Here is a 20,880-nt window from a genome sequence, read left to right as displayed (position 1 = left end):
ATAGTCTCTGCTGGCTGCTGGTGTCCTTTTGTTCTTGTTGTGAAAGGGATGGAAGGAAAATCCCCCAACTCGCAGATTTCCAGTAAAAGACACAAAGACCGACATGTTTTTGCCCTGGATAGGAAGGAAGATCTCCCCTCCAACGAATACGACATTGTTCAAGTTAAAAAAGGATAACCATTACAATTTGATGGAGCTTCGGAACTGATGAAAATACAATAATGAAAAGTACTGAATACATGTGTTTGGACTGAAATTAAACCCCACTTGTCATCAATCAAGAATAAGTTAGAAGAGAAACATGAGGCTATGAATTGGCAATGATTGTCATGTTGATATCTCGGGAATATCAGGCCATAGTTGTCGCTAGCATTATGTGCTTGCTTTGTGTACGTGGTTGAGCGAAGTTCAATTTATGCAGGAAAATTTGTGAAGACATAATTAATTGTTGTCTGGAAATATCATTTGTATGCTCCAGAATTGAACTGCGTATCCTGTGATGGACTGAAGAAGAAGAATAAGAAGCAGCAGCTAGTAGTATGTTTACTCACATGAAATGAAAAAAAAAAAATTATAAATTAGTAGGGCTGCCATTTGGTTTGGTAATTACCAAACTGACTGAATACCAATCGATGTTTTAAGTTTGGTAAACCGACTTTTTGGTAACCGAGACAGATAAAACCGAAATAGAAAATTACCGAAAAAGTTGGTTTGGTTTTGATAAATACCGAATCTACCGATTATCTAAATATTAGCTTTATATACTATGGTTTTCAATACACATACATGTATATTAAGAAATAAACATAAAATTTTTCATAATAGTATGAACATTACTACATATACTACATTAATAGTACATGTATTTTAAGTAACCTAGTCAAATATGGTTAAATAACCTAGTTTGATTGAAAATGACTCAAACTTGATGTCATATATACAAAAGAAAGCTATAATTAGGAGATGAGTACTAAGTTTACGACTATAAAATTGAAGAACCTAGTTTTGTTTGTTCTAATTTTAATTACAAAGAATTAGTTGTTCTAAAATTGGTAATACCGAAAACCGAAATACCGAATTTGGTAGTGATGATTAAAAACCGAAAATTTTGGTTGGTAATTGGTAGCTCAATTTTGAAATCGAAAGCTTTGGTTTTGAAGTTGGTAATACTTATAACCGATTCGAACCGACCGAGTGACAGCTCTATAAATTAGAGTCAAGTACAATGGAAAAATGAAGGAATTGGTTCCATTAAGCTACTTACTTATGATATGAAACTAGAATAAGAATGCAACTGACTATCAAAGATACTGTTTACTTATGTCCATGAATTGAAATTAAAAGTAGTTGGATTACTAAAATACCCTTCATTGAAAATTTCTACAGTTATGGGTAATTTGGGGTTATTGAAAATACGTATGGATATTTTGGTAAAAAATGTATTTCTGAAATTTTTATTCCTCAACCCATACTCCGACCTTGGTTATCAAATTCTGCGTTATTCAGGAATTAATTCCTGACAATGAAGTGAGACCTGAAACTATTTCAATACCTATATAATTATATATGTTAATAAAGGCAAGAAAACTCATTTATTTATTTCATTTCCATTTTCATTCTAAATAAATAAACATGTCATAGGTATTAGCTGCAAATATGATACAACCTCTTTGCAACCACGTGCTTCTTCGCATTGGCTTAGCAACCCTAAGAAGTTGGTCGGCTGTACATTATCAACAACTTTGGTATCATTAAGGAGCTGTTGGATATTGGGATTTAGTATCAAGTAAGGCTATTTCCTTGCGGTGGTCCGGGGCGAGGTGCTGCTTGGGATATTTTGGCTCATGGGACGTATATTATTTGGCTGTTTTCTGGATGTCACATATCTATGTATGTTTCTCTTCATCAGATAACTCACTGGAGCAAAATCTATTGAGTAATAGTCTTGAGTAGTAAATTGCATGCTCGTATGTCATAAATGTTGTGCATGTGTTAGAGAAATTATTTCATCAACTTGTCTTCGTAGCAATTTACGGATAATTAGATGAACGTGGAATTGGATGTATGTATATATAAAGAGGAATAAGTTTTTATTTGTTTTCCTGCATGTAGTAAGGGTCGATGATGAAACTTAGTTTCAAGGATCCAAAAAGTTCACATTTGAAGTCTAGATTCAAATATCGTTTCCATAAAAATTAATCAGATAATTCGAAAACTTTTTATTTTCTCAAAGCAATGACTTTACAATAAAAAAAATTATTATAATTTCTAAAAAGCAATAAACCCCATTTCAGAAAAAAGCCTAGGATTTTTTAGTAGAGAGAGCAGCGGCGCCTTCCCGTTGGCTCTAGCAGTGGAGGCTTCTCATTGGTGGTGTGCGTGGTCTGCGTGGGAGGCAGAGGAGCGTGGTCGTCGCTTAGGCTGAAGAGCAGGTGTCGGGTTGGTTTTTTCTCCTTCCTAGGGTTGAGGAAAAGGGAATCTCTTCGACGGCCAAAGTTGGGATTTCGGGTTTCTGCAATCTGGGAAGAGAGATATCTGGTCCTGGTGTGTTTGTCGGATCAAGGTTGAGCAGTTGCAAGACGAGGTTGCGCTGACTTGGTTTTCCGGACTCTTGGTCGGGAGATGAGAGGCGTGGTAATTACCGGCTTGGAGGTGTAGCGCGGCCGTCCTGGTTTTTTCCGGCCTGGGTTGTCGAACCACGGCGTGCTGGAAAGGAAGGTCGTCGGAGATGATAGCGGTGCTGGCACAAGCGGCCTGGTAGCAATTTGAAGCTCCTAGCCATCTTCTTGTTTGGGCTTAGGCCTCTAGCTTTGGGACTGAGCCATGTGGGGTCAATTTTTGGGCCTAAGTGAGTGGATCTGATTCTATTCCGGATTGGGCCAGGTTAGAGGGTGCCTTGACACCCTCATTCATTACTTAATGCCTTGGGCTTGCCTGACCCAAGGGTTCGACCTCCTTGGGTGATGGTGGGCCTTTAAGGTCTCTAAAGTACTAGTTGCAATTTAGATCATGGCTCTACGGAATTGGTAATTATCTCGGGTTGGATTGGAGAAAGCGGTTATAGATGAGGATTGACTTCTATTTGTTTGCTGGGAAGTAGCTCTCTTTTCGTACCACAATTGCATGCAAGTAAGGGGTACAAATTGACCCAAGTAAGGGGTACTTTCAGAGTCTCAGACTGATATGAAAATAGAACTACCCTTGAGTTATTGGAGGCACAATATTTAGTCCCGCAGAATCAAGCCCGATAAGCTCAATTGATTTTGCAATTGCTCAATTACTAAATTGTGCTCATGAACTGTCTTAAGGAAAAATGACCTAGCGCTCTCTGCTATGGTTTGGAGAGCGACGACTCTCATGGATTTATCGCGCTCTGTACCTGCTCCCTTCTTGGAGATCTCTTCAGGCTTTGGCCTCTATTTGTTTATCCTTGTAGTTGTCGAAGGCAAGGGGATGGTTTTGGGTGGAAACTGTGAATGGTGGCTGCAGTTACCTGATGATGGCCGTGCTAGCATGAACAGTCTGCTACCAGTCGCTGATGGTGATGGCTATTGCGGATTGTGGGATCCGAGTGATACTACTTTCTATCCAGGTGATCTAGGCGGCTGGGGCTCTAGTGATAGTAAAACAAAATCAGCAGATCACTACATGGCTGCAATCTGTAGTGATGTTACGATCTGCTGATTTTACAATACATATTGCAGCCATGTAGTGATTGGCTATACGGAATTGGTAATTATCTCAGGTGATCTAGGCAGTTTGTTCCTTGATTGATTGGAACAACCAAAGTTGGGATCTCAGCTCCATTCACACGGAACTCTCTCCCATTCAGTGCAGCAAGATTTTGTCCATCCACTAGTGGCCCAAGATTGTCAAGATAAGCTCATATGGCCTTTCTCCAAGAATGGGAGCTATAGTGTCAAATCAGGTTATCACTTCCTAGCTTCTCGTAATTGCACCACTTCTTCCACTCATCCTCATCACTCTCACTCCACCTCCTCCATCTGGAAGTGGATTCACAATATTCATACTCTCCCCAAAGTCAAGCTTTTCTTTTGGAGAATTGCTCACAACATATTGGCCACTAAAGATGCTCTTTTTCGTAGACACATTGCTCAGCATCCCACTTGTACTCTTTGCAATCTGTTTCCTGAGACAGTGGAGTAGAACATGTTCTATTTTCTTGCCCCTGGGTTGTAGCTACTTGGTTCGCTCATCCACTACGATACAAAGTGTCCGTGCAATCCATCACTTCAATGGTCAATTGGTTTGATATGATCTGTCAATTTACTGCTCCTAAAGATTTTTTCACTCATATTTCTTTCTTAATGTGGAATATTTGGAAGCACAGATGTTGGTGTGTATTTAGCCACCAGACCCCAAATCCTATCAAGGTTGCTATGAAAGCTCACTCTGATGCTTTGGAGTTCTTGGATTCTGTTCCTCCAAAGGAAGTTCTTATTGGTTCCTCTGACCACTGCAGCCCATACATGGACTCCCCCCACTACCATTCAAAACTAACTCATTCGAGGATTCCATATATTTTGGACAAAACAACCAATTTGCATGACTTCAAATATGGATCTCCCAGTTACCAGGTCTCTATTCAGTTCTCTGTCTTAGACCCAATTTGAGTTCCTCAATTCGTCGTCAACGAACTACTCCTCCTCATTTCAGTTCAAGCACAATTTCTGCTTTATAAGACGACTTAGCCTCACTACACGTTCTGAGACAAGAAACAGTATCGACATCAATCTAAGAAGCTCTGAAATGGTCGCCGGAAACAGAATTCAATTCTCTGACGAAGCCCAATGCACCAAAAAAACACCAATCCGATCAAACTTAATCAATTTCAAACGAGAGGATCATGTTTCATACCTCATGCAGCGCAACCCGTCGCCGTAGCCTCTGGAATTTGCCCAGAAACCATCGGATCTACAGTCACTTTCCGGCATCGATTCTCTCTCCACGATCGACAAATGATCAAGCCGTGACCAGAGACGTAACGGCGATGGCGAGACGAAGAGGATGACACAGGTGCGCTGGCCTGAGATGACCCAACGGAGGAGTTCCAATTGGGTCACGTCCTCGGGTATTCAGGTCAGCGATCCGGGTCTCGACCTTGAGTCTTCGCGAATGATGTGGGGCGTTCGATCTTGATCTGGTTCTATATATAACCCTCCCATAATAAATTAGGACGGCTGTAACGAAACGGTGGAGAATTTATATGGCCCAGATTACACCACGCTAATTTCTCTTTTCCTTAGTCCCAAAACTTTTAAAATTCATAAAAATTAGATCGGGTGTCCAAAATACGTACTCGTCGTTTCACGTACTTTATTATCAAATTCCTAAAATGAAAATTCCACTTTGTGAAACATTTCAAAAAATACTTCCGAGCACCATTTTAATTATTGAGATCATAAAGTAAATTTTAAACGATCTCAACTTAGCTTGACAAATTTTTCAGGGCTCACATCAGCATCTTGATTGTTCAGTTTTAGGTATTCATGGTTAGAATATTTTTACAAATTTTCAGCCAAATTAAAAATAACTAAGGCATTATTGTAATTTACCATTATCAATACAAAAGGTTCTGATTGGACATATTTGGTTTGATAAATTGATTTGATCTAGTTCAGTACCTTAATAATAATTCAATTTGATTGAATATTTACAAAAGTGATCTACTCATGGAGATCTCAGAACTTAAAAGTTGATTTACCAAGTTGTGATAAAAAAAAAAAATGTTCCACAAGCAATCTCTTAAGTTGGCAAGCAAAAAATTAGAGATTCCAGTGTGGAAGAGCCCTATGTATGTACACTTGGCTTCTTTGCTCATTGCTTTCTCAAAAGTACGAACACTCTCGGTTAAACGTTAAATGCTAGACAATTAAATATGAACAATTCTTGGATTCACCCCCCGGGTGAACTTGCTTGTTCATCCCTCTCCCAACCTACCAATCAGAAATAGCCACATATATTTTGAGTAAAAAAAAATAAAACTCTAACTTAACTCTTTATAAAGAAATAATAAAAAATAAAAAAAGAGTTCTAACTCAAATAGGAACGATGTTAGTTAACGCCGTTCCCAAATTCATATTGACTTTTGGCAAGGACGAAGAACAGAGAGAGTCTTGAAACCTAGCGACGTCTCAGTCAATCCATATTGATTGAGCTGCACCTACGGATACCATCTCTGACAAGGACGAAGAACATATTGAACTTGGATCGGAGGTAATATTTATATGGGAAAAAAATACAAATAGTACCCAAACTATTGGTCACTAGTAACTTTCGTACCTCAACTTCAAAAACTATCATTTTGGTACCTGGACTTTTCACCCCGACCCAAGATTCATACCTGGGATCCACTTTGCCGTTAACGGTGTTAAATTTACAAGGGTAAATCTGTCATTTCACTGTTCATCTCTCTTACCATGATATTGTTCATTTTTAAATTTTTTCTTCCTGAGGAGAGAAATTTTTTTTTTTTTCTTAAAATGAACAGTACCATGGTAAGAGAGATGAACAGTGAAATGACAGATTTACCCTTATAAATTTAACACCGTTAACGGCAAAGTGGACGACATGTATGAATGTTAGGTCGTGTTAGATAATCTGGGTACCATTGTGATAGTTTTTGAAGTTGAGGTACGAAAGTTATTAGTGGCCCGTAATTCAGGTACTGTTTGTAAGTTTTTCCCTATTTATATATGTGAGTATGTGGTTTCGATCAATTCATATGGTTCGATGGATTCATGATTGAGTTTTGATATTTGCTTATATCAATATATGGTTTCGATTAATTCAACACTTTTTTTTTTTTTGATATTTTTAGTCAATTGAATATGGTTTTGTTGATTATACATATAGCTATATGATTGAAACCATTGAGTACAGAACGTAGTGGCAGAACAGTGCTATAGCTTAACTCTTTGATTATGCTTATACAGTACTCTATATGATTTATCAGTTATGGTTCTTGTGTTTCTTTTAAACGATCTTTTAATTTTGGTGTTGTCTAGAGTTGGAAACTTGGAATTTGAATGCTCTCAGTAAAGAAGAAAGTTTGATCATGATTCTATTAACCATGACTGCTGGAGCAATGAGTCACTTTGCAGAGAAAAAAAAAGTTCAAAATTCTCTCAAAAACTAAGCAACAGTTGTTTGTTCATTAGCATATTATCAATATTTTTAACTCGGGTTTGAAATATGGCAGTTGTGGACCTGTGGTATGCTTTAGGAAAGCTTAGAGCAGAGGAAGCTGCATGGACATTAGCCAAAGAAACTGGGTTAAAGCTGAATACAATCTGCCCAGGTCTCATTATTGGCTTTGAATTTTGCTCTACAAACCCAACAGCAACAATTGCATATCTCAAAGGTAATCATTATTTCGATCCCTTATACTGGCCATTTTTTCATTGATGGATGACAATAGACTACAATTTTTTCACTATGCACCAACACCCTTTTGTTTTCATAGACTTGAACAAAATTCAAATCACTTTCTTGTGAATGAATTATTATGCAGGAGCCCAAGACATGTATCGAAGTGGCGTGCTAGCAACCATGAATGTGATGAGACTGGCAGAAGCACATGTGTGTATGAGGCGATGAACAAGTCGGCATTTGCAAGAGACATTTGCTTTGATCAAGTCATTGAAACAGAGAAAGAGGCAGAAAAGCTAGCAGAGGAGACCAGTATGCCAAGAACAAGACATGTGGAAATGATGAGGGATCTAGCAGTGCTCATCATCTTAGATATGAATTGTCGAATAAGAAGCTTACAAAAATTTTGTCAAGTCACTGAGAAGTTGTTGTAACCAAAACCAACAATTCTATTGAGTTTTAAGATTTTGTTGTGGTTTAGTAAGATTGAGTTTATAAGCACACTGAAAGTTTTGGAAGCATTAGAAAAAAATTTCAGTATGTCTACTTGGATACACCAATATTACTTTGCAGTAGATCCTTATATTTTGATAACCACTAATGCTGACAACAAGAATAAATGCCTTCTTCCAAGCTTAGGTACTTTATGAATGAATCACTTGGATCCATTCTGACCCAATATCAATGGCACTAACACAATACTATGATAGTTTCGTAAATCCATGGATATCTTGGAATTACAAATAAACCGGTACATATTGAACAAACAAAATAATGATTTTCTGCATATCTTCAACTTCCCGGTTGCTCTTTGCCTCCTTCATTACTTTGTGAAGAACAAATACGATTCATTGAAATTTCCTACAAAATATCTGAGTGATAGAAATAGATTAAAAATAATTAATAGTGACTGATTTAGGCAATTTACCTGGAGCATTTGAGTGAAAGAAAAGCCATTCTGCAAAGTTAGACCTGTGCCGTAAACTGATACTTGGGTACCAGCGCTAAGATTAGATTCCAACTCTAGACAGCATTGAAATCAAAATATTGTTTAAAAGAAACACAAGAATCATAACTGATCAATGATATAAATTACAATATAAGTTTAATAAAAAGGTTGAGCTATAGCACTGCTCTACCACTACGTGTACTGAATGGTTTCAATCATATAGCTGTATATGTATAATTAACAAAACCATATTCAATTGACTAATAAAAAAAAAAAGGAGATGACTTAATCGAAACCAATTTGCTGATATAAACAAATATCAAAGCTTAATCATGAATTTATTGAACCATATGAATTGATCGAAACCATATGCTAATATAAATATTACCTCCTATCCAAGCGTAATCTGTTCGTCAGAGATGGTATCCATAGGTGCATCTCAATCAGTATGGATTGGCTGAGAAGTCGCTAGGTTTCAAGACTCTCTGCTCTTTGTCCTCGCCAAAAGTCAGTATGGATTTGGGAACGGCGTTAACTAACGTTGTTCCTAATTGAGTTAGAACTCTTTTTTTATTTTTTATTATTTCTTTATAAAGAGTTAAATTAGAGTTTTTTTTTACTCAAAATATATGTGGCTATTTCTGATTGGTAGGTTAGCAGAGAAGTGAACAATCATGTTCACTCAGGGTTCAGTTCATTAAATATGATATCTCTAAAACATAAGTCTAATTGATTTAGTAAAGATCCCTCGCTTAAATAAACTATCAAATTGAACAACTGCCATTGAGTTTATAAGCGAGGGTGTTTGTACTTATAAAAAAAGCCACTTTTACACTTTTAAACATTAATCGCACATACAAACGGTTGAAGTTTTTCCAGTTCAAACAAACATAGATATGCAGTACGTTGATTCTCCCTCTCCCTCTCTCTCTCTCTCTCTCTCTCTCTCTCTCTCTCTCTCTCCCTCCCTCCCCTTTTCTATATATGCACCTCGTATGGTATAATGAAGGAAAATGTAATTAAATCACACAAAGGCTGCTATATTAGCTAGTTTTGGACACCACAATAAGTCTTCAAAGCAGATGGAGCTCTCTGACCGGCCTCTGAATAGTAAAATCCAAGAAACTCGACATGATCGAATGGCTTGAAAAGCAGAGGATGCTCTTCATCCACAACCTCCTCTCTGGCTTTTATTATGTAACCTGCTTTTGGGATAGAGAACAATCCAGTGGAGTACCTAGCCTCATTTCCGGTCATCATCACGCGATGATGTGGAGAATGTAGTCGACCATTTGTCCATGCCTGCACATCAAATTAGCACAAATTTTATCATAGTCAAACCAATTAAAAACATAGCAATTAGTATCTATAGTTCTGACTTTTATGGATCCAAGCATGTGTCACACACGAAACTCACTGTTTCTGTTGAAGTCAGAGCATTCAACCCAAACCAATAGGCAATGAGTGAAGACGCAGATGATGTATACATAGTTTGATCTGATATATAAGCATTTGGCAAGAGTGCAAGACTATATACGAAGCACTGATGGTGGATTTCTTTACGTTTGGTCAATTACTGTGATAGTATTTTCACAATTAATAATATATATAAAGCAACTTACATAGAGAGAATCGCCAATCATGGCGATAAATGACTCTGGCGAAGGTTTAACATTGATCCATTTCCCCATCTTTAATTGGTTTGCACCTCTAGTCCTTCAACTTGGTTTTGGTGCAGAATAGTGACAATGTTCTTATCTGTGTGGGAGTTTAGGCCCAGCTTAGTCTGGCTGGTTTGAGGGCCCTTATATTTCATGACTCGAAGAAGGTATTTTGTTGACCCTATGTGTTCCTCCAGGTATTTCTCAAGTCCCAAGCTCTCCAGAATCATTCTCCTTATAATTTGATCCAGCTCAGATAGTTTCTCCGAGAAGGAATGAACAGTTTTGCTGCCATGAAAACCAATAATTGTAAGATAAGCATTTGATAATCAACTACTATTAGGTCTCATGCGTACAACGGCCGGAAAATTAAGTATATTTTTCTTTTAGATATATGGATTAATCAATGGATTGCATGTATGATTAAGAGGAACACTGTAACAGTTACCGACAAGATAATATAGCAGATGTTGAAGGAAAACCTAATTTGTGTTTAGCCTAAACTCTAGGTTACTTGACCTAGTGGTAATAGGATTTAATTAGAAGGATCTAGAATCCTAATCAATGTAGAATTACTTTCCTTGTATGATTGAGATTCTATGCATTGTAATCCTCTATATAAAGAGGCCCCTATTATCAATGAGAATACACAGAAATTTTCTCCTAAAATTCAGTTTCTCTACAACACGTTATCAGCACGAGCCCTAACCCTGAAACCCTATAATCGTAGCCCTCAAATCCCAGAAAATTCCGCCGCTACAGTAATCGCTACAGTACCTGCTACAGTACTTCCGGCGATTTTTCCGACAATTTTCCTGCATACTTCCGGCAACTTTCCGGTCAGCTACAGTAACTCCGGCAGCTACAGTGTCTCTGCTACAGTACCCCCCCCCGCGCAATTTTCCTGCAGGCTTCCGGCTACTTTTCTGGACAATTTTCGGTCTGCTACAGTAACTCCGGCAGCTACAGTGCCACCGCTACATACTCTCTGCTACAGCTGCTATAGTACTTACGGCAGCTTCCCCGACAACTTTCCGGCGACTTTTCTGGACAACTTTCCGGTCACTACAGTACCTGCTACAGTGCTTCGGCTGCTACAGTCTCTCTGCTACAGTATTTCGGCCGCTACAGTAACTTCCGGCGACGCCTTTTCCGACCATCTTTGAAGGTAATTTTTCTAAAAGTTCCCGTTTTTCTGAAGTTTTTCAATTTCTTCTTCTTTTCTCGGGGACTTCCAAAATCCCTTCTTCTACCCCCCTTTCTCTACATAGGGGAGACCAAAAGCCGAACTGTGGGGGTTCGCGCTCACTCCAAGCTTGGAGCTTGTAGAGTCCTCCAAACTTAGAGTTTGTTGAGAAGAAAACGATCGACCACATACATCGTTATTTCGATCTAATCCAAAACCCCTCTTGGAATCGGATTTTCTTGGAAGCGACTACGCTCAGAAAATTCCTAATTTCTTGGAAGCGACTACGCTCAGAAATTTAATAGTTTTTCGTGGTAGCCTTTTCGCTCCGAAACTAACCCTAATCTTGTGTTGTTTTTCAGGATGAGTTACCTGAACAAGTTGAGCTTTGTCCCACTCGAGACAACTGGCGCAGGATACCATAGGTGGGTCCGAGATGTGCGCCAACATCTTAAGGCTGATGGAATTCTGGAAACCATCCAAGAGCCTGGTCAGAACGTGCTCTCAATCGAGCAAGCTACTGCTTTTGAAGCAAAACAAGCTAAGGCCATAATTCTCATGACAAGGCACATGAATGACGCGCTCCAAAATGAATACCTCAATGAGGAAGACCCAAGAAAGCTATGGGTAGAACTAGAGCAGCGATTTGGCAACGTTCGTGACTCCCTGCTTCCTGATTTAGAAGTGCGATGGCATAGCCTCCGCTTTTGTGATTTCAAGTCTGTGCTTGATTATAATTCGGAAGCTCTTCGTATCAAGTCTCTGATGGAGTATTGTGGCCAAGCCATAACTGATACGATGTTGATCGAGAAGACTCTCTCTACCTTCCCCGTCTCTGCACTGATGATTTCAAAGAATTATCGGATTGATGTAAATGCAGGACGTATCACAAGGTTTCATGAGCTCATTGGCGCCATGAACGTAGCTGAAAAGCACGATAATATCCTTGTGAAGAACTATAATGCTAGACCCGTGGGAACTAAGCCTATTCCGGAGTCTAACTATAGTCGCGCCCCCAATGGAGGACGCAAGGAGCGAAACCCTAAGGATAGGGACAATTCTGGACGTTCTGGTCCATATATTCGCCCTAAAGAGGAAGGAAATCGCCAAGAGAGGCATGCACGGAACCGTAGAGGTCAACGTGTGAGGAGAGAGAGAGGCGGAGCCTCCGACCATGGTGGTAACGCCACCAACAGGATAGGTCGTTCAAATCGCGCCCCAATGACGCCTCGATCAAGGGAGCCTGACCATGATGATGTTTGTTTTCGATGTGGATCAACTGAACATTGGGCTAAAACATGTACCGCACCCCAGAATGTTGCAAACGCATACAAGACGTATCGTGAAGCAAGGGAAGCAAATTACATGGCACAAGAAGATCAAGATGTTGATCTAGATCTAAGGGTGGAAGACTACAAGGATCAAGACCCAGAAATTGGCGATTTTGATTAAGTCTTTTTATTTTCCAAGAGATGTAGGCGATTGCCATATTCCTTTTTATTGGATTAGATTTTCTTTGATCATAGAAACAATGATGTATTCCGTTGGCTTATGAATAAAATTTCGAGTTCTTTTCATTATGACTCAATTTTGATTCTGAGCATATGACTTTGTGACTACGATGGCTAGACCATCAGTATTAATTTAAGGACATGGAATAGCCCAAGTTCCACTTGCCAAATGGCACCTTGATTACAGTTGTCACAGAAACTCTCTACGCTCTTAGGGTAAATAGTACCCTATGAATAGCCAACGAATTCCATGCGAAACTGCATGTAGAGAACGGAAATGAGTTCCTTTGCATTACCTCTAATGATTGCGAACAAAGACACATCTTAGAGACGTTTATGTGTCTCTCTAGTGGATTTTATGTCACTATTCGAGCTATTAAATCCAATAAAGTTTTGAGAGAAGATCTCTTAGATTTAGACACATATTGGCTTTGTCACGACATGATAGAACATCCTAGTCATGATATGATGATCCGTCTACAAAAGACTTCACATGGACATCATTTCTTTTGAGCAAAATGAAGCAAGATGCCGCCATAAAAGGCGCCAACCATGGGCATAACGCCATGGTTGTTCCTCCTTGTGGCCATGACGCCATACATGCTAATTTCCATGGCTCCCACGCCATGATGGGAGATGTAGTCACACATTTTGCTTCTAATAGCGCTACAGACGCTTAGGCCTAACCAAAACCCTCATTGGTTGCTTCTATGGCCCCTCGCTCATTTTACAAAGCCCATTCCTTAGGGAAATTAGGACTGAGACCGTCCTATGCAAAGGATATGACAATACTCATTCTGTTCTTACAAAGAATCCGTAGGGATTTTGTGGATTGATTCAACCAACTTGCGGACGCTTAAATATTTTATGATGTTGGTTGACACGCAAACACGCTGGTCACGTGTTGTGCCATTGTCCACCTATAACTGCTGCTTACGCTACACTCCTAGCACATATCATGTGACAACGGGCTCACTCCCCGAATCATCCTATTCAGTCAATTGGATTTGACTATGCTAGAGAGTTTACATCGAAGACTTTCGATGGTTATTGCATTTGGGACTGATGTTGGACATCATATTCCCATGAGCACACCCAAATGGTCTCGCGGAAACGACTACGATGGTAGTCCGAACATTGGTAATGCGCACCAATCTTCTTACATCCGCTTGGGGTGATGCGATATCGCATGCAGCCTTGCTAATTCGTCTACGACCTCACGCCACTCAATGTACCTATGCGTTACAGCTAGTGACTGGGTACACGTATTTTGTACTTACGCACATTTGAGTGAGCCATTTATGTGCCACTTGCGCCGCCACAGCGCTCTATGATGGGTCCTTACAGACGAATGGGCAACTACGTTGGATTTGCGCTTCCAACAATCGTCCGCCACTTAAATGCCCTTGCTAGGCGATCTCCTTACCGCTAGATTTGCGGATGTCACTTTGATGAGACAGTCTTCCCGTCGTTAGGGGGAGATAAGAACACGAATGTTCAACAGGAACGACAGGAATTGTCGTAGTCTGTCCCCACTATGTCTCATCTTGATCCCTATTAAAGTGACGAGATCACACAAATATGCTGCAAACATGCTTGCAAGGAAGGACGTCCCTACGAGAGGACGTAAGCGCCACCCTACACGGAGGTAGGCATGGCACCAATGCCAAAGAGAGTGGCACTCTGGCGTTACAGGCCATGGCCCCAGCTAGGATGCGTGGGAGGCCCGTGGGTTCGAAGGATACTTTGGCACATTCCAATCCTTTAATCATCAAGACTCAAAATCCGTCTCATGAGTATCTTCCGGGTTATGGTTATCGTTGGGGGACGCCTCAACGTCAAACCCTATTCCTGAGAATATAGAGCTCTATGAAACTTACACTAGTGTACATGAGACGTGGGATAGAAACTCCATCACAATTGATGATGTAGTTGCGTATTTTGTTGCGCATGAGTTTTTGAGTTAGATGATATCGAACCACGCTCCGTTGATGAATGAATGCCAACGTAGAGAGTTTTTGGCCTAAATGGAAAGATGCGATCCAGGTTAAGATGGATTCTCTAACGAAGAGGAAGGTTTTCAAGCTAGAGATGCCAACACCTCCTAACATAAAACCTGTTGACTAATGGGTCTTCGTTAGAAAGCGTGATGAGAAAAAGAGATGGTAATCTCGCCTTATGGCGCAAGGCTTCTCACAAAACGCCCTGGAATCGACTACGATGAGACATATTCTCTCGTAATGGATGTCATTGCACTCCACTACCCTGTCAGTTTGGTAGTTTCCGAATAAATGAACATGCAGCTTACAAATATGGTCACTACGTATCTCTATAGGGATCTAGATACGGAACATACATGAAGGTTCATGGCGAACTTCATTTACCCAAGTCAAGAGGTTCTAGACCATGGAGCGCGTTTACAAAGAGGTTGAAACGCTCACTAAAGTGACTACTTGATTGGGAAGGGATATGCCCACGCGTTTATATAACAAGTTTCGGATCCTATCGCGGTTCATGTTGGACATGATCTTCATTAGAAGCCCTTAAAGAGTTAAGGGAAACCGCTGAACACTTGAAATCTGAGTTTGAGATGAAGGATTTTGGGAGAACACGATTATGTCTCAGTTTGGAACTTGAGCATCATGTCGATAGATGCTTAGGCATTTTGACAAGGTCAAGCCTTCAAGCACCCCCATGATCATCCGTAGTCTTGATCCTGAAAAGGATCCTCTTCGTCGAAAGGATGATGACGAAGATGTGCTAGAGGCAAAAGTGCCTTACTCAGTACAATAGGCGCATTATTGTACTTATCTCAATGCACAAGACCGGACATCTCATATGTTGTAAACTTGTTAGCTAAATATAGCTCTGCGCCAACGCGACGCCATTGGATTGGTGTAAAAGATATCTTTCGATACTTGAGATTTATGAATGATATGGGCTTGTTCTATCCCTACAAAGAGATGATGGATTCGGACCCATCACACACCAGAAACGCCGCCAACGCTGGCCTGCGTTCTCTATCCCCATTCCAAAACGACATGTGTATCTCTCTAACCCACACAAAGGTCGCTCCCAAATCCGGTTAAGTGTTCACCATGGGAAAAGACCGTGATATCTTGGAGGTCTACAGAACAGACCGTAGTCGCTATATCTTCGAACAATGCAGAGATCATTGCTCTTCACGAAGTGGTTCGTGAATGTATATGGATTGGATCCATAATTACGCATGTTCGGACAAATGTGGTTTGAAGTCTACCACGGATGAGCCTACGAGCATTTAGGATAATGCTACTTGTTTTGAACAAATGAGGCAAGGCTACATCAAAAGCGACAACACCAAGCATAATCAGCAACAACAGACACTCCTCGAGATCAAAGTGAACTAGGTTCGATATGAGGATAGTGAGGCAGACTTGTTTACTAAGTCATTGCCCAATACCACGTTCGAGAAACATGTTGCAAGAATTGGCTTGCAGAAATTATCTGAACTCCCATGATCGTAGTCATCAGGGGGAGGTGCAGACATCAGGGGGAGATGTCTACATGTTCGTCTCGAATCGTGAAGGGTGTGTTGTGCTCTTTTTCCCCTTCGACCGAGGTTATTTTTGTCCCACTGGGTTTTTGTTACTCGGCAAGGTTTTTAATGAGGCAACGAGAGAAGCACTGCGTTTGGGCAACACAAGGGGGAGTGTTGAAGGAAAACCTAATTTGTGTTTAGCCCAAACTCTAGGTTACTTGACCTAGTGGTAATAGGATTTAATTAGAAGGATCTAGAATCCTAATCAATGTAGAATTACTTTCCTTGTATGATTGAGATTCTATGCATTGTAATCCTCTATATAAAGAGGCCCCTATTATCAATGAGAATACACAGAAATTTTCTCCCAAAATTCAGTTTCTCTACAACAGCAGAGAGATTATTCAGAGCACCGCCGTGCACTTGCACCAACATAAATAAATGGTTAGATTGCATTAAATACACTTTTTGTTTATTAAAAATAAAGTTGATAATAAATATCAAGGGTTGAGATTATTTTATAAGGGTTGGGTCACTTACACCATCGGTGCATAGAATAATTTCCAAATATAGCAGGGTATATTTGTGTTGCCACTCTATACAGTTGGGGGAAAGAATGTATTAACCTAAAATTTGGGTTTTGTTGAGGCCAAAAAATGTTTGTGAAACTTTGAACTTGTCCATAGACGTCTGCTTCATCAATACCCATGCTCTCATATAGTGGGACCATCGGGTATTGCCCGACATAGCCATGAAAGGGCTTTTGATAAACGTTTCGCAATTTGGTTTGTAAAGGTTGGTCGAAAAGCTCTTCTGTTGCTTAAAATATGCCTTTTTCGAACGTCTGAAGGAACTTTGTTAAACAAAACCTCGAAGCAACCATACTCTTCGAGTGCGGAGCGGACTCGAGCTCTAATTGAGTCCCACTCGGGGGTGCCTGGCTTGAGGTTTTGCAAGGAGAAATCTATGGTGGGAAGTTTGAGAGGGGTTTCTGATCCCATTGTTTTATCTGGTGGGGTTTAGAGAGGAAGAAGGAAAAGCTACTATGTTTTGAGTAAGTTTTGGATGATCTCCAGTCTTCTACTTGTCCATCTATTTATACAACGCGATCTGATGATGTTATTATGAAGAGTGACCGAACAAGTTGAAAAGAAAGAGAGGATATACTTTTATGGGACGTAGAATGAAGTCGAAGGTAATGAGGTATGAATTAACTAGGAGGTAATTACAATTACGCCCATATATTTTTCTGAGTTTGTCCTTGAACTAACTCCTTATTTCATACACATTCTAAAAAAAAAAAAAGTATAGACAAACTCAGAAAAATGTGGTTAGCCACTCTTCTAATGAGCTACTAGCCACCTCCTTATTAGACACACTTTTGTAATAGTATCATTTGATACTAGCAAATTATACCAAATTATTTTCTATTTCATTTGTTTATTAGATACATATAACGGTGACATATAGGAGGGTAAAATTGGTATATCAGAATACAGAGATTTAATAGATAGGGGAAATTATCATTTATCTAATTTTAGCTTAAAAATTGTTCACTTACCCAAACACTCTAAGAGATTATTTCCCTAATACCCAATTAAGTATTTTTTATTCTTTTTTATTTATTTTTGGGACAATTTTGTCATCTCCTTCTTTGTCACTTAGTTGGAGAAGTCATCGACCTTGCCGGACTCCGGTGACTGAGAATCCGGTGAAAGGTCACAGGAATCAGACGATCGGTCACAGGAATCTCGAATCCGGCTACCGGACTAGTGACCGAATTTTGGCGTCTGAATTTATTGCCCCATAATATTACCTAGTAACCATATTATTGCCCCCCCCAGTAACCATATTATTGCCTCCTAATACTCATATTATTGTCTCCCAATACTATTTTTATTGCCTTCTAATAATCATATTATTGCCTCCTATTAATCATATTATTGCACTCAAGTAAATTGCATAAACTCCCAAAACCAAAATAAATACACTACAGACACAATTGATTAATTTATATGTTCAATTATACACGTTCACTTTTTTTTTTCTTTTTTTTCCTTCCCCATTCTCAGAGCTCACAGTATACCCAAAAAAAAAAAGTGCTCTGGGCACCGATAAATTGCTTTGGGCACCCATCGGAATGTGAGGCTGGTAATTCGGGTATCTTCTTATCAAGGTTGTGGGTTCTCTGAGGCAAAGCCTTGGGAGTTGACGAGGACTTTGAGGTGGAAATGGGGTTGGGCTTCGATTGGGGAGGCTTCGAAGCGTGGCCGAGGATCGGAGAATTGGCGGGATCGGCGGAGGAAGACGAGGAGTTTGCCGGTACGTGACAATGTAAATGGACGCAGATTTCGCCTTCGCCTTCAACGGCAAAAACTTCTCTAACCGGATAGCTCTGGATCAAGATCATGGTCGGCTCATCGAGGAAGCTAAGATCCTCGTCGTCCTCAACATCTCCTCCGTCTTCTCCTTCTCGAGCCTCAGAGCCAAAGGAAGAACAAGGTCGCTGAATCCATCGTTGATCAGAATAAACTCGTCCCCGGCCATGATCTGGCAAAGACAGCGTTTGCCGGTTGTGGAGAAGGCGGTGGAGGAGCGAGTTCGATCTCCAGGAGGCGCTGACGATGTCGTTTTCGTCAATTTCCAGGAGGACCCATTCCTTCTTGCTCCACGGCGATGGCGGTAGAGCCAGTAGCGACGGGGATGGAGGCCGTCCGGAGAGAGAGAGAGAGAGAGAGAGAGAGAGAGAGAGAGAGAGAGAGAGAGAGAGAGAGAGAGAGTCCGAGAGGAGAGAGATTCTGAGAGGAGAGAGAGAGAGAGAGAGTCCGAGAGGAGAGAGATTCTGAGAGGAGAGAGACGATGAGTTTCAATTTGATTAATGAGGGAAAAATTGTCAGTAGTTGTTAGATTGAGTAAATGGGGTTAAAAAACTCTTAGTGGAGTAAGTGGGCAAGTTTTAAGCTGAAATTGGGTAAATGGCCACGGCCCCTATTAGATACCAATATCAATAGGTATATAAGAAAAGATAAAAGTAAATAAAATAAAAATATATAAAGTGATAGATCACTCTTTAAGATAAAAAAAAAAAAAGATAGATCATGTCCTTATCCGTATATTTTGTTTATAACTATGGCATTCAATTTCTCTCACTGAAATCCACATCAAAACTTACATTTTTATCTTACATGCTCTTTTTTTTGTTAATTGGTGGTACATGTTTAATATGTTGTCAAACCAAAAAAAGTATATACCAAAAATATTTATTATAGATATTTGCTTTATAAATGACCAAAAAAAGAAGTATAATTGCTTTAGGTTTCTTGACTTTAGATAGATAAGGATAGATGATTATTCTCTCTCTCTTTCTCTCTCACAAGTTTGTTATTTGCCTCTCTTTTTTGCACGAGTTTTGTCTTTACAAGGAGAGTTCTTCTCTCAAGCCACTATGCCAAAAAATGCTTCAGACGACAGATCAGATCTGTCGTCTGATGAAGTAAAAATCTGTTGTCTAGGTGGCTGCCGTCTCTAAGCCATTCAGACAACAGATATTCTCCGTCGTTGATAATGCACTCAGACGACAGTAATCTGTCGTCTGAAGTACCTAATATTGAAGAATCGGAGTCTATCTGTCGTCTGAAACACCATACAACTACATATTAATGTTGTTGGAAATTCACTTCATCAACGGATTCAAAAAATAACTGTCGATGTAGTTAATGTATGATGACGGAGTTTTTGTTGTTTCTGTCGTTTGATTGAACTAATATTAAGCTTAGTTGATGCTTCTGTCGTCTGATTTGAAGAACAACGACAATTATATGTTGACTGATTTCGTATGCAACAACATAATTCTGTTGTTTGAAGTTGGTAGAAACAACATATTAACCACCTACTTCTGTTGTCTGAGAGCTCTTTGAACTCTACTTTTCTGTTGTTTGAACGTGGTAGAAACAACATATCAATCACCTACTTCTGTTGTCTGAGAGCTATTTGAACTCTACTTTTCTGTTGTTTGAATGTGGTAGAAACAACATATCAATCACCTTCTTCTGTTGTCTGAGAGCTATTTGAACTCTACTTTTCTGTTGTTTGAACTTGGTAGAAACAACATATCAACCACCTATTTCTGTTGTCTAAGAGCTCTTTGAACTCTACTTTTATGTTGTTTGAACTTGGTAGAAACAACAGATGATCATTTGTTTATGTTGTTTCTATTTTCTTGATACAACATAAATTGTGCTATATTTTCTTGATATAACATAAACCTTCATATATCTGTTGCCTTTCAACCATTTCAACATCAGTCATTTACAATCATCAAAACCATAAAATTGGACTAAAATCAGCATTGAAAATGATGGCTACATTTCATTAATTGCATCAACATCATCCAAAATACAATCCATAGTTCCAACTCTAAACCTAGCCAACAGTTACATTATGATCGAGAGAACCAAAAAACCATCTTATCTCGATCATTTACCTAGTGCACCAAGTCAAAAACCTATAAGGTAAAGAAAGAGTAGCTAGACTGTTATGCCTCGTACCTTAACTTATCCATTTACTGGTCATTTGGACAGTAAATTAGTAAAGTTTTCCTTTTTTACTTTAATTTTGACATTTTAGTGCGGTAAAGGTTCACTTTTACTTTGGCTTCGTTT

General features: G+C 39.5%; 1 long non-coding RNA gene and 1 pseudogene across 1 annotated transcript; one reads left to right on the top strand and one right to left on the bottom strand.

The window, feature by feature from the left end:
• The first annotated feature begins 6,101 nt into the window (after positions 1 to 6,101).
• Positions 6,102 to 7,805, top strand: LOC112186439. The gene is made up of 3 exons (XR_002930790.2): positions 6,102 to 6,237; positions 7,223 to 7,384; positions 7,535 to 7,805. It is a non-coding gene; the product is annotated as an uncharacterized LOC112186439 (long non-coding RNA).
• Positions 7,806 to 9,305: 1,500 nt separating this feature from the next.
• On the bottom strand, positions 9,306 to 17,272 carry LOC112185608 (annotated as a pseudogene).
• Positions 17,273 to 20,880: the final 3,608 nt, after the last annotated feature.

Source organism: Rosa chinensis, chromosome 2 (genome assembly GCF_002994745.2).
Source record: "Rosa chinensis cultivar Old Blush chromosome 2, RchiOBHm-V2, whole genome shotgun sequence".
Lineage (NCBI taxonomy): Eukaryota > Viridiplantae > Streptophyta > Magnoliopsida > Rosales > Rosaceae > Rosa > Rosa chinensis.
This window is presented reverse-complemented; position numbering and strand designations above follow the sequence as displayed.